Source organism: Meriones unguiculatus, chromosome 14 (assembly GCF_030254825.1).
Source record: "Meriones unguiculatus strain TT.TT164.6M chromosome 14, Bangor_MerUng_6.1, whole genome shotgun sequence".
NCBI lineage: Eukaryota > Metazoa > Chordata > Mammalia > Rodentia > Muridae > Meriones > Meriones unguiculatus.
This window is the reverse complement of record NC_083361.1, coordinates 15,290,360-15,305,363: the sequence shown is the minus strand read 5'-3', so window position 1 is coordinate 15,305,363 and position 15,004 is coordinate 15,290,360.

Genomic DNA, 15,004 nt, shown 5'->3' with positions numbered 1-15,004 from the left:
TCTGTAATATAATAAGGGTAGTGAGATCCTAGGGTTGTGGTACAAACTTGACTGGATTAAAATCCATAGACCACCTAGAACCGCGCCTGGCATCTGTGAATGTCAAATATATAAATGGCTGGCTCCCCTGCCTCCTGTGGCTGCAGTCACCAGCCTCCTGGGAAATAGGATGTGAATAACCAAGGTCACAAACATGTGGGTTTTTTCCCTTCCCTGTAAGTAACAGCCCCAAAGTGGCATGACTGGCTCTTGGCACTCGTGCAAAGAGAGCTGTCCAAATGTCAGCTGCCGCATGTCACCTTAGCTGATTGAAAGTTGTTCCACCTGGTAACAGCCCAGAAATTAAGGTGCTTCCATGTTCTACATGAACCTACGCTTCCGGGCCAGTTGTAAGCGTTGGCACCTGCCACTCTCTGTAGAGCAGACAGCAGACGTGCAAGAGAGAAATCCTGGACCCAGCAGGCTGACAACGGGGCAGCCTTCCCTTTGTAGCCTTTGCCATGAGGTTCCAGGGGAATGCACTGGGCCTTCCTGCTGCAGGCTCCCGTGAAACTGGCTCAGTGTGCTTGTTGTCCTCTCTCCTCTCTCGCTCAGCTCCTCACCGTTGAAGCAGAGGTGACCCAGGAAGGAGGTCAAGGTCAACCTCTGCTCTACCCACCTGCACACTAGAGAGCCTGCATCATCCCACTTCTGACCAAAGACAGAGCTACTAACGAGTGCGTTTCCACTGACAGCAGCAAGTCACAGCCCGCCTGCCCCTGACAATGACCTGGGAGAGGTGCATGAAGAGACTGATGTTAGACTAGAAAGTGCCCCCTAGCGGGGGAGGGGAGGTGCTAGTGTATTGAACACTTACTCTCTGACTAGTGACACTATTGGAAGCTGTGGAACCTTTCTAGGAGGTGGGGCCTCGATGGCGGGAGGCTGGGGGTGGGTGGCTGTTGGCTTTGAATATTATACCCCTGGCCTTTGTCCTGCCTCCCTCCCTCTTTCTGCTTCCTAGTCCACTCTGATGCGGCCAGCCTCTGTGATGTGCACCCACTGCCACAGACTGAACTGCTCAGCCATGAAAGTAAGTCTTTGCACCTTTAAATTGCTTGCTTCGAGCAATTCGTCATAGCAATTCAAGGGTAATTAACACAACACCTGTGGCGTGGCCTCACCTCAGTCAGATGAGCTAGATCCTTTAAGATGAAGCTCTGACTCACATCCTGGGCCGAGTCCTTGGAGGGAATTCGGGTGTACAGTTCCAAATGAGATCTCAGACTTCACTGGTAACTCGGGTTGTCTTCATCATGGTGTAGAAGACCAGCTCAGAGCAGGCTGTGGTAGTCACCTCATCCACACACAACCTGGCAGGATGGATCATCATCTTGTTGACAGAATCACAAAGGCTCTGAAAGAAGCCACTTGCCCGGGATCACACAATTCAAAGTGGCAGTGTGACAGCTAAGGAAAACTCCATTTTGTGCAAGGCCTCCATTCTAAATTCCTAAGACACAAGCTCCCTGAAACTCTTACTGCTTGCCCCTGTGCTCAAAATTGTAAAACTGCCATGAGATAATTAACTGTTTGTCCTGGCTTCTGTGAGCCCACCTATCACTGTACACCGAAGAGACAGCCCCCTTATCACTGTATACAGCAGGATAAGAGACAGCTCCTTACAGCTGAGGGGAGTACAAGCAGTTTCTCACTCAGCTACACATTCCACACAAGTGAGATAATTGTGTTCCCACCTTTAAGAGCCGCATGACCCACCTTTGCCTTGGCTTTAAGGCTGTTGGCCTGCTAGCAGTAATTGATAAAGTCCTGATGATAATTTAAAGAGTCCATGGTCTTTTCCCAGGAGATTTGAACTCCGTAACAGCAGCAAGGAACTGCAAAGCCCATCTTCAAGCCCCAGGGCCAGTCTCTGGTCCTTGTCACCTCTACCGTAGCTCTATGTTGGGCCTGTGGGAGCCCTCTGAATAGGATCCACCTTCCAGGAGGCAGGGCCTTCTGGTATAGGCATAAGGTTATTATGTAACTCAAATGCTGATTTCTGTACCCCCTATATTTGGTTGCAGTCCTTGTTCTGGAATCTCCTATCTCAATGTTGTATAAACACTGTTCCTCAATTGTCCCCTGATATGCCAATAAAGCAGCTTACAGCCAATCGCTGAGCAGGGTATGGAAAAAGACTGGACTTCCCGCCAGCTAGGGAAGGAGAAGTTAGAGGAAGAAGTAGGGGATTCAGCCATGGGCAGAGGTCCAGGAGACATCACGGTAGGAGCTTGAGCAAGAAAAGACAGAAAGTGCAAGTATCTCTGGAATGTAGACTGAGAGGAAGCCAGATTAGAACAGAGGGTTAAGAATAGAGTAATGACTGCCCAGTTATTGTGCCATGAAGCTTATTAAAATAATATAATAGAGTCTCAATTATTTGGCTGATAGCCAGGTTAAGAGAGAAATTGAGAAACAAACACAGTTTTATTAAAATAACTTTAACAACCAGGGAAACTGCTTAGCAACCAGGAAGTCTGGGAGGAAATGAGCCTTCCCCAGTACCTGTCCTGTGTGAACCTGGGCAAACTTTCTCCTCCTCTTCCACCTCACCTCCTGTCATTCTTCTCCTCCTATTCTCCTCTTCATCCTTTTTCTTCTTCTCTTTAGCCTTTCCTCTTGCTCCTCTCTACATAATAAGGTTGAGAAAGCCATAACAATGATCTTCCAAATGAGGCTTTTGAAAAGTGCGGCCCCAAGACCAATAGACTTGGTGTCTGCCTTCCCAACTGTGAGAAAAATCAGGGGCCAGTCCACACCTGCCCGTCTTTCCCTTGGGGCCGGGCCCAGCAATCTGTGTGAAGGCTGAAGGCTGGCATTAGCCACAGAAGACATACACCCCCTGCAGCAAATGAATTCATTGTCATTGACGGACCAGCTGGACCCTGAAGAATGAGTGGCAAGTGACAGCCTTCCAGCTTATCAACAAACCTGCTAAGGAAATGGGTCTCTTCCTAAGCATTTGTTGTGTTGTTGGGGGCACAGCCCAGTTAGGTAAAGCATGTAACTATCACATACAAGGTCCTGGGTCCAATAGCCGGTAGAATAAATAATAAAGCAACTTAAAAGCCCATGGCCCACTGGCTCTTGAACTCGCTCCACTCCTTTCATTCTTCCCTGCTGTCCTAGTGTAGTTTAATATTCTCTGAGCTTTCCTCCTTTGTGAGGCTGGACGTTGAAGCTGGGGGTCAATGCTACAGTTGCAGTGGGCGTGGCCAGAGTGTGTGCATTCTATGATTGTGGTGACCATTAGGAGCCCCGCCATTCCTGACCATGTGACCTTTTCCAAAACAGAAGTCCTTTGTGTCTCTTGGAGGACACAGGGGAGCCCAGAACTATCACTGAAGCTGCCTCTGGCCCAAGTATCTCTGGAGCCTGAGAAATCAAGAAACCCACATCCCCACCACACACACACATATGCACACACACACATATGCACACACGCATGCACGCACCCACGCAGATACACCTACCCTAGGGCCAGGGTGAGCAGGTAGCATAACAGGCTATGCCCTGGCAGGCAGAGGTGGGAACTATGAATGTTGAGGTCCTGCCAGGTCCCTAGTGAACCCTCAAGACAGCCCATTGCCACATGGTTTCTTTTCCTAGGCAAAGTGCATATTGGAGGCTGAATTTCCAAGATAAATTAAAATATCCAATTTTGTAAATGTCAACCACAATTTTTTAAAATTACATTTGTTTATTCAGAGAACAACTGAGGAGAACTGGTCCCCGCCTCCCTTCCACCACGTGAGTCCTGGATAAAAAAAATCCTGATCAATATGTTTGGTGGCAATCACCTTTACCAGCTGAGTCATCTCAGCTGCTGCTGTTGCTGCTAATGATGATGATTCTTCTTCTTCTGCCTCTTCTTCATTTTTTTATTTATTACAATTTATTCAGTTTGTGTCCAGCTGTACCTCCTTTCTTCATCCCCTCCCAATCCCACCCTCCCTCTTTTCTTCCCATACCCCTGCTCCAGTCCACTGATAGGGGAGGTCCTCCTCTCTTTCCATCTGACCCTAGCCTATCAGGTCTCATCAGGATTGACTGCATTGTTTTTCTCTGTGGCCTGGTAAGGTTCCCCCCCAACCAGGAGGAGGTGATCAAAGAGCCAGCCACTGAGTTTATGTCAGAGACAGCCCCTGTTCCCCTTACTAGGGTACCCACTTGGACACTGAGCTGCCATGGGCTCATCTGAGCAAGGGTTCTAGGTTATCTCCATGAATGGACCTTGGTTGAAGTATCAGTCTCAGAAAAGACCCCGGGCCCAGATTTTTTTTTTTTTTTTTTTTTTTTTGGTTCTGTTGCTCTCCTTGTGGAGCTCCTGTCCCCTCTTGGTCTTTCTGTCTCCCCCTTCTTTCATAAGATGCCCTGAACTCTGCAAAGAGTTTGGCTATGAGTCTCAGCATCTGCTTTGATACCCTTTGGGTAGTCTTTCAGAGTCCCTCTGCAGTAGGCTCCTGTCCTGTTCCCTGTTTTCTCCATCTTCTGATGTCTATCCCATTTGCCTTTCTGAGTGAGGACTGAGCATTTATCTTACCCAGGGTCCTCCTTCTTGCTTAGTTTCTTTAGGTGTACAGATGTTAGTATGATTATCCTGTATTATTAATTCGAATTCTGCATGAGCGAAAGCAAGCATGACTCAGGACTTCTACAAAGCTGCTTCTGCAAGTCCTTGCAACAGCCCCAGCAATGTGAGGTGCAGGGACATGGAAAACTCATCTGGCTCACTACCCAAGTCCACTGCTCCTTTTCCTCCTTCCCCAAACAAGAAGGTATCTTTGCAGTCTTCAGAAGGGAGTCCTGATCTCACATAGCTTGAAGCCCCTGGTGGAAACTCTCTGGGTTCTCCTACAAGAGAAGAACCCCAAAACGACATGGGCTCTTTCTTCCCTCCCTTCTGTTCTAGTCTTTCCTCCAAGACAATATCTACTGTGATCAGAATAAAAACAGGGACAGAGGAAGCAGACAAAGGATATAGAAGAATATGTCAAAACACACAGATTTGTGCACAAAGGCAAAAGGGAGGCCATGGAGAGGTCTAATTCTGTCTGGATGGAGCTCATCCATTGCCTCCTACCTTTCCTCTTAGGTCGCTGGTTTAGATGGAGTGGTCAGGGAAGGCCTCCCTAAGGAGGTCACATTGAAGGTGATACCTGAAAGGCAAAGTGATACCCAGTCACTCATGAAACCTGTCATGGAGAAGACTGTCCTGGAAGTGGAAGCAGCAAGTGCGAAAGGCCTGGAGCATGGTCAGAGGAAGCAAGATGATCAGCAAGGCCAACCCCAGTGAATGGGAGGATGAGGGCAGATAAACCAGAAGACCAGGTTGTGATGAAGATGGTAGTCAGGAGTGGGGATTTATCTTGAGAGCCACTTAGGATGAACTTGATCTGTGTGATAGCTTGAATAGATATGGCCCCCAAAGAGTGTTTGAATGCTAGGTCCATAGGGAGTGGCACTTGTTAGAGTAGGTGTGGCCTTGTTGGAGGAAGTGTGGCACTGTGGGGCCAGGCTTTGAGATCTCCTATGCTCAGGACATTCCCAGTTGTAGCACACAATCTCCTTCTGCTTCCTTCAGATAAAGATATAGAACTCTCAGCTCCTTCTCCAGCATCATGTCTGCCTGCATGCTGCCATGCTTCCCTCCATGACGGTAACAGACTAAACCTCCGAAACTCTAAGCCAGCCCCAATTAAATGTTTTCCTGTATTAGAATTGTCACATGGTGTCTCTTCACAGCAATAAAACCTTAACTAAAATAATCTGATTGGCAGTTTTATGAGATCAGTTTGTGTAGAGATCAAAGTGCAAGGGCCCAAAAGGGATACCCAAAATCTAGTAGGAACTGAAGGAAGGTGATGGTGGCTGGCTTCCAAAGAGGAGCTAGAGGCAGGGCTTGTATGCAGGGAAGGCAATGCCCCAGAGGTGCTGTTGTCTTCACCTAGTGGTGGTGGGTGTGGAAAAGAAAGAAAACAGAATGTCCTCTGGTTTTGAGTGCTGAGAATAAAGGTGTGCACCGCCATGCTCCTATTAGATTTTTAATATGCCTTAAACACTGGGGCTGGGCAGATCTTAACACTTACGCTACCTTGTTATCTCACACCCAAAATTCCCATAAATACGTGCACATGCTCCATCTGGGTCACTTCTCTCCATCCTTTTCTCGCCAACCCTCAGTGCATGTTCTCCCCTGCCATGTGCTTCTTGTTCACGATAACCCATGGCAACCTGTTCCTTCCTTCTCTCCCGCACCTCTCTCTTCAGAGCATCACTTGGTATATGTGAGGGTTTGCTTGGAGAACAGTAAAGATCTTGTGGAGGTGGGAGGGAGGCAAGAAATTAACAATTACATACTAAGCACTATGCCGCAACAGCTTTCTGTGACCCTAATATTTCAGGGGACGAGTGGGAAAAAATTGACAGCATGTTCACCAACATGAAGGTCCATGCACTGCTTTTGTATGCAGTGAGCATCTGTTCCATGCCATGGGTGGGTCAGCATTGAAGGATACACACCAGGCCCAGACCCCATGAAAATTCCATGCAACTGACAGAAAATCTATTAGCACAAAGTTTTACATTAGAAAGTCTACAAGTATTAGAGGAAAAAAAGTAAAAGATGGGAGGAGGAGAGGGGCCTGAGAGATCTGAGGCGAGGGAGCAGGGGTGTGGTCTAAGGGCTAAACAGGAAGGTCTAAGCAATAACCTGTGAACACAGATTTGAGAGTGAAGGCCCAGGGAAGGAGGTAAGAGGAGAAGAGCATACAGTAAGCACTCTATAAATGTTTTCATCACAGGCTTCCCTGGGTTTCGGGGAAGCCAGACAAGCCCATATTCTCCTCACTCACCAACTCTCCAGCCCCTCCCTGGGGCTGGCAGCATCCGAGTTATGGGTTCCTCTCCGGGACTGTGTGTTTGGGAAAATCTGTTCCCTTTTTATTGCTTCTGTCCAGGGCTTTGAAACTCTACTGATCAAATCACCACCCTCCTTTCCCACTAATGCAAACAGCTGTTTCCTGCTTGCCAACTCCCCCGATCTAATCACCAAGGGAAGAATTATAAATAAATGTGTACAAGCAAGCAGATGCTGTCATTTAAAAAATTGATCCATCCAGCAGAAATGCCCCACTTAGGACTGAAGTGGCGACTGCAGAGCCCTGTCTCAGTGGCATTTTAATGAAAATCAGGCAAACAATGGCAGAGCTTGAGGACAGATTCCAGAGGGCAATCAAATGAGGAACAGGGAGAGAAGACAGGGTGGCAGCTGTGACACAACCCCAGGGTAGAAGAGAGGCTCCTGTCCCAGGCACTGTCCCCTCTCATTTCTCTTCTCTAATTCTCCCCCTCCCTAGTCTGGCTTCTAGTCAGACTCACTCTCAGAAGCAGTTAAGATTTTGTTGGCTTCTCGGTTTCTAGGGACTAAAATCCAGGGAAATGCGATGCAGCTTCCCCGTGCTGTCCTGGGCATGCAGCTAGACACATCTCTCAGTCCTCATATGCTCAGCAATTCACTGAAAGACTGAGGGAATGGAGGCAGAGGTGACAATCGGCAGGCCTGGCAGGCTCTGTCCCCATCTTCCAGTAAAAGAACCCTGAGTTCTCCACAGGAGGCAGGCCATCCTACAGGAGTGTGGGTCCCTCGGCATCAGAATGTGGTGGAAGGGGAAAGTCCCTCTGATTTCAGAATGCCGAGGGTTCCCGAATTCATTCGTTCATTTCTTTTCATCACCCACCTTCTGAGTACAAGGTAAAAGGATGTCTAATGATCTTCAGATATCTAATAAGCCAGACAGAAGGACTAGTATGAGCTTTTCTGTCTTTTTAAAATTTTCTTTATATTATGTGTACTTTGCTTGGTGTATGCCTGTGTGTCACATGCATATAGCGTCCACAGAGGCTAGAGGAAGACATCAGATCCCCTGGGGCTGGAGACTGCTCGTGAGCTGCCACGTTGATGAAGGGACTCAAGCCAAGGTCCCCTTGCAGAGCAGCAAGTGCTCTAACCCCCCCAAGCCATCTCACCCCCACCCCGCAGATGAGGTTAGGGAAGGCAAGCACTCCGCTGTGCTTCAAGTGCTGATAATGTCTACCTATTGAGCACTTACAGTGTACAAAGCCTAGTGCTGAGGGCTCCCTGCTCACGAGACTCCTCACCTAAGTACAGTACCCTTGGCTTGCAAATGAGGAAACTGAGGCTTAGAGGGATGAATCTACTTGTTCAAGAGAGGAAGGATAAGGAAAGGAGGGGAGAGGACTGAAAAAAGGCAGAGAAGTTCAACTACACACACATACACACACACACACACACACTTTCATTCGCACACATACACATTCATGGATGTGCGCTTACACACTCAGTAAAGGTTAAAGCCATTACACGGAAGTAAAACATATGGCCACCCAAATTCTCATTTATGACATCTAATTGGAAGGGATACGATCAGGACAATGAATATTTTAGCATGCGGACCACTGTGCCAAGACTCAGTTACTGGTTGGCTGTACTAGCTAGTTTTATGTCAACTTGACACAAACTACAGCCATCTGAAAGGAGGGAGCCTCAGTTGAGAAGATGCCTCCATAAGATCAGGCCGCAGGCAAGCCGGTAGGGAATTTTTAGATTAGTGATTGATGGGGGAGGGCATCTGAGGACAAGCATGGGCTTTAATCACAAGCACCTATCCACACTGGGCAATAATGGTGACAATCATACAGTGAGCCGGGGGTATATGGAAACTCTGAACTATCTTTGTAACTTTTTCATGAATCTGAACGTGTTCTAAAAATTAACTTTGAAATGAGCTTGTAGTTTAGAGGCAGAGAGTGTGTTTAGCATGCATGAAATCCTGAGTGCCATCCTGGCCCCAAATCAAAGTGTAGTTCTTTGTAAATTGTTTGTATATAGCTCCTGTTGGATACATGCCTTTCTTGGGACAACCATCTCAGTGCCTTGAGGTAGAAGTCCAGCTTTCGGAGGCTGACATGTCAAAGAGATGATGGAGAAAGACCACCTGAAGACAGGGATGCTGGGAAACTCCCAGGACCCACCCACATCTGCTCAATGCTTCCCAGCCCAGGTGCCAGATGTGTGAGGAAACTTTGCAATCATCTTCAGCCTCTGGGTTTCTACTGTCCCCAAGTAAAACACAGACAACCTGTCCCTACCAGGTCATGCTCAGAAACGCCTAATGGGCTTCCAAGCGCTGGCTGCCAGGGAGGCTCATTCCACAGCATTACAAAGAGGCACCCCAGTGACTGGTGATCACTACACACATGCATTGACTGCTGGGTACTGGGCAGCCAATATTCCCAGCATGTGGCTCCGGACCTGGAAGAAGGCAAACACCCCAGCCCAGGAGGAGCAGGAAAGCAAGAGCAAAGGGCTGACAGCACAGGTGAGGCATCCCTTAGCCAAGACCCTTGGGACCACTGGGGTTTCCTGTTGGGTAAACATTTGGACTTTTAAATAGTTGCACATGCATAATGAGAAATGTTGAGGCTAGACCTACTCTCAATATGAAATGCACCCTACCCACTTAATCTGTAGGTAATTTTATACGTTTTTCACAGTATTGTGAATGAAACTATGCATCATATCAATGCTCAGGATTTCCAAGTATGGAAGATTTGGGATTTAGGGATTTGGGTTAAGGATGCCCTGTCTGTGCAGGGTTAGGGCAAAAAGACAAGTCATTATTTGTAGTGGCCTTTGTGTGTTACTCTGTTGTTCTTTCAGTGATCTGGCCTCCCAGTGAACTCTGAGATGCTCTCATTATGTCCATTTTAGTGATAGAGGCTGAGACCAGCCAGAGAAACGATGAGACTGCTTTCACTGAAATGACCAAATGACAGAGATGAGACCTGAGAGGTCTGTTCAGTTTCCCTCGCTAGAAAGGAAGGCATTGACAGCACACTCTTGCGCTCTCAAAACTGGTTTTATAGATATGTGTGGGTGTTCTAGTAGGGTTGTGAAAATGTGCTCCCCCCCCCAAAAAAAAAAGCCCATGTGCTGAAGGCTTGGCCTCAGGGTGAAGGTAGAACCCTTCAGAGGTGGGGCCTAGTGTGAGAAAGAGGGCTTGCTGGGCTGTGTCCTCTGCTGGTGCTGGCAGTGGGAATGGAGAGCCCAGCTCCTCCCTCCTGATCTTGCTCTTCCTGGCCATGAGGTGAGTGGATTTTACACTACCACATTGCAGGCCCAAAGAATGAACCAAGTAGCTGTTGACTGGAGCCTTCAGGAACATGAGGCAAAATAGAATTTTCCTCTCAAAAAAAAAAAAAAAAAAAGTAATTCATTTATTTGCATGCTCACACTAGAGCATGTCTGTGGAGAGTGAGGTCAACTTGCAGGAACTGGCTCTCCTTCCTTCATGTGACTCCTGAGGCTCAAACCATAGACACCAGGCTTGACGGCAAGCACCATTACCCACCCGGCCATCTCGTCAACCTGTTCTTTCTTCTCTTAAGTTGATTTTCTCAGGTATTTTATCATTGTAATATAACAGTAGATTTAACCTTAACACCTGCTCTCTTGCTCTAAGCAGGAGTACCACAATTCTCTCCCATGGAACTATCCAGCCTTCACTGTCAGTTACTTAAACGTCTCCATAGGCACAACATAACCATTGTGACGTGTGTCACTTATGTCAAGGCAATGACCACCTTCTTGAGAAGTTTTGCTAGAGCTCTTGGAACAGAGGTCCTCTATTCTAGTGTTGAGCACACATACAGGCACCAGGGACACCACAGAAGAATCTGCCTGGAAATAATGTCTATTCAGAGGCAAGTAGACATTATAGGAGGAGCTGAGCTATGATATCATTTGAACATAGGTTCAGCCTAACTAAGAAGCCAAAATAACCCCCAGGGTTTTCTGCCATGATTCAGTAACAAATGTTTACTTTATGACTTGTGATGTTTTGTCTTTGTTGTTGCCGTTGTCTGTGGCACTGCGATGGAAGGCAGGGCCTTGTGCATGATCAGTGAGCATTCTTTCACCAGTTCTGTCCTCAGGCCTACTTAGTGGGATCTGAGATCTGAGTTGGATTTCTGTGCTTCATAACATAACCTCATGACTATGCACATGGTGGAGTTTATATCTTTCTTCTTCCTGTCAATGGTAAGCTCCAGGAGGCCTAAGATGCAATGTGCCTCTCCATCTTCCTAACAGGATAGGGTGCTACGCAAGCTTGGATAGTTCCTCAGGCATTCTCGACCTTTTGCTTCAGACACTGTCTTTCATTTGCTTAGAACTTTGCCAGGGAGACTAGACTAGCTGACAGATCTCTGCCCACCACAGGAGTTAAAACTTCACCCTATCCAAGCTCAGGACCTCATGCTTGCAGAGCAATCCCTTTACTGATAGAGTATCTCCTTAACTTAATGATAGTTAATTCTGATTGTCAACTTGACAGGATCTAGAATCACCAAGGAGGCAAATCTCTGGGTGTGCCTATGAGGTAGTTTCTAGATCGTATAACTGAGGTGAAGAGACACAACTGTGGGCATCGCTATTCCATTAACAGTTCTAGGACTGAGTAAAAAGGAAATCTGGGTCCCAGCACCCACTGCTTTGCTTCCTGGTAACTCAAGCAATGTGACCGGCTATTTCATGCTCTGGCCAGCACACCTTCCCCTTTGTAGTGGACTGTACTCTCAAACTGGAAGTCAAAATAGACCCTTCATTAGGTTTTGTCAGATATTTTGTCACAGCAGTGAGAAAAGTAACTAATACAAATGGGAAAGAAAGATGATCCAACAAGAACTTTTATCCTTCACAGGCTCAAAGTAGCGCATTAGGCGGCCTTCTCACACTGTGACAAAACACCTGAGAAAATCAACTTTGAAGGAGAGGAGGTCTATGAGTATGAGGTATATGTTCCTCATAGCTCTAGTCCATGGTCATTTGGCCCAGTCACTCTGGGTCTGTGCTGAGGAAGAGCATCATGGCAGGAGCCTATAGTGGAGGAAAGCTGTTCACTTTCTGACAGCTGGGAAGCAAAGAAAAAGGATAAGAGAAGCAACTAGGGTTCTAGTATTTCCTTCAGAGATACACTTCTAACAATCTACTTCCTCTGTAGAGGAATTTTAGTCCAGCAATATGACTACCCTGGCTGGAATACAAACATGCCTTTAATCCCAGGAGACTGAGGCAAACAGATCTCTGAGTTCAAGGCCAGCCTTGTATACAGCAAGTTTCAGGTAAAGAAAAGTTTAGGTCCAGCTGTGGTGGTGCATGCCTTTAATCCTGGCACTCGAGAGACAGAAGCATGCAAAGCCTGGAGTTTTGATCAGGCAGGTCAGTTGAGTCAGGGAGTTGAGAGGCAGTACAGTGGAGTTGAGTTATGGCAGTTCGGTTCACGGAATTCAGAGGCAATTTTTACCAGGGGAGTTTTACAGAGAGGTTGAGGAGAGAACAAGCTAAACACAGGTGAAGACAGAACCAGCCAGAGAATGAGAAAGGGCCAGGAGATTAGAATTGACTACCAGAGTTAGTCTGAGGCCAAGCAGAGTAATTCAGTCTGAAGCCAAGAGAAAGCCAGAATGAATTAGTCAGCTTGGAAAGGAGCCAAAATAGCTGAAATGAACCAGCCAGTCAAGAGATCAGAATGGGCTAGAGTGAGCTTATGCAGCACTCTCAGAGGCTGAAAACAGCCCAGGCCTAGATTAGACTCTAATGAGGTAGAAACTTCCAGGACGAGGTCTAGGTTAATAGGTGAAGGCAGAAAGCCTTAGAGATGACAACTAAATCAGGCCAATAAAAGATACTTTAAAATTTCTCAAAAAAAAACCCAACCAACCAAAAAAAAAAAAAAAAAAAAAAAAAAAACAACTTAGAACCCAAAATTTTATTTATCTCCTAAAAGCACCATCAGGTGGGAACCAAGCTGTCCACAAATGAAGTGTTGGAGAACATCTAAGTTTCAAACCTAATAAATAGTAACAATCCCTGGGAGATCGGGAAGATGGGACCCTAGAGCTCTCTACACCATGTGTAGACAGCTGGGAATGTTGGCAAGCCCCCACCGTTCAGCAGTCCTTACTGCTAACGTAACCATAGGGAGGGAGGGAGGGACTTTGTGCATCTAGTAAGTTTCAGGGACTTCCTGAGTCTTAAGGAGCCCTTCTTTAGAATTTCTCGAATCCTAACCAGCTTCCCTTCAGGATGGAGTACTTCAACTCAGAGGAAAGTGCCACCCAGCACCTCAGGCTGGCACCAGGAATGATGACCCACCATTACTAGGAGGCGCTAGAATACATGGGTTCTGAGACAGGCTGTACAGGAAATATAGCTTGGGATATCCAGCAGTCTTTTTTTGGAGACAGATTATGTCCATTCCATGGAGGAGGAAGATGACTATAAAGCCCTCAGGGAGCCTAACTCTGTGTGTGGGCTTTTATTGTTCTTATATCCAAAGCCATTTGTTTGGAAATCCTAGTTCCTTGCTGAGGTTATTGTAGGCTTGCTCACCAGCTCATTGCTGAGGCAATGATGTACTTGGAGTAAAGGAACAGCATAAGTGAACAGCCCTCTAGCACACATGAAGCAAGAGCTGGGAACTGGGAGGTAGCCAGTCTTCTCTTTGAGCAATTGAAGTGCATTGAATGTCTCTCCCACAGCCACACTAAATGTTATTTTTGAGTTTAGAGTCTTGTTGGTATATTTTAAATAAATTTCATAATTAAGGCACAAATGTTCCCAGAGCACTTGGACATATTTAAATTACAGCCTTCTGATCTAATGGAGAAAAATCACAAATATGGGCTCAAATGATTCCTTTTGTTTCTTTGGTGCCTTTCACGGCTCTCAAATGGGTCTGCCAGCTTAATGGCCAATTCCAAAGCTGCTGGGAATGGGGGGGGAGGCAAAGAGATGACAGGAAGTAAAACCCCTACAGTGGTGAAAATGACAGTTCTTTTAAGAAAACATTTCCTTTGTGCCTATAATTCATCATAACAAGCCAGTTTTGAATACACAAACAAGGCTGGGGTTGGAGTTCAGAGGGAGAGTGTGTTGGAGAGTGTGAGACCCTGGGTTTTATCCCGAGCACTAAACAAAAGATATAATCAAGCTGACAAAGGAGTGTTTGTCTCTCTGGCTGGCAGCCCTCCAGGCCACATACTGCTGCCAGAATTCCATTCTGGAACACTGTGCAAGATGGCTTTGGGAATTGCAGGCTCTGGGTTCAAGACTCCTTTGGTGATTGTTGTGGGAGCTGTTTGGACAGCTCAGAAACTATCGTCCACCCTACAAGTTCCTCTGTAGCAACCTCTCATACACTAACCACTGACTTAAAGAGAGGCTTTTTGGTTTTTTTGTTTTGTTTTTGAAAGATTAAAGGAGGAAAAAAGACTACAGCTTACCACTGTAGTAGAGAGCTTTGTTGGGCTTCTCCCAGCATCCCCTGGTCCCTACCTGCTATGGGGCGTGGCTGGCATACCCCACCCTATTCCAAACTTTCCAGCCCAGGAGCAGGGGCTTCCCCTCCCTCACTATATAATCCAGACATTTTGGTTCCTGGCCCCTCCCCTCTCCCCGCAATGTGGCCAAGAGCTGCTTCCTACAGTATATAAACCTGCACTTATATACTTTCCCTTGTTTTGCATAGCTCGCATTGCTGTTTCAGAAGGTCTATCAGGCTTGTGGCCAGAAAGTCTGCAAATACCCTGAAGGTTAGACAATAAGAGCACAGAAAGGGGTGTGGGAAAGAACACGTGAAAATGAAGGTCAGAGATCATGTTAGGTATCTTCCCAAATTGATCCCCATCTTGTTTCTGAGACAGTGTCTCTCACTGAATCCAGACCTCACTGATTCTGCTGGACTGACATGACAGCAAGCCCTGGGAATCTTCCTGTCTCTGCCTCCCCAGTCCTGGAATTGTAGGTGCTGACCCCTACACTTGACTTTTTACATGGGTACTGAGGATTTGAACTCAGGCACTCACATTTGCAGGGCAA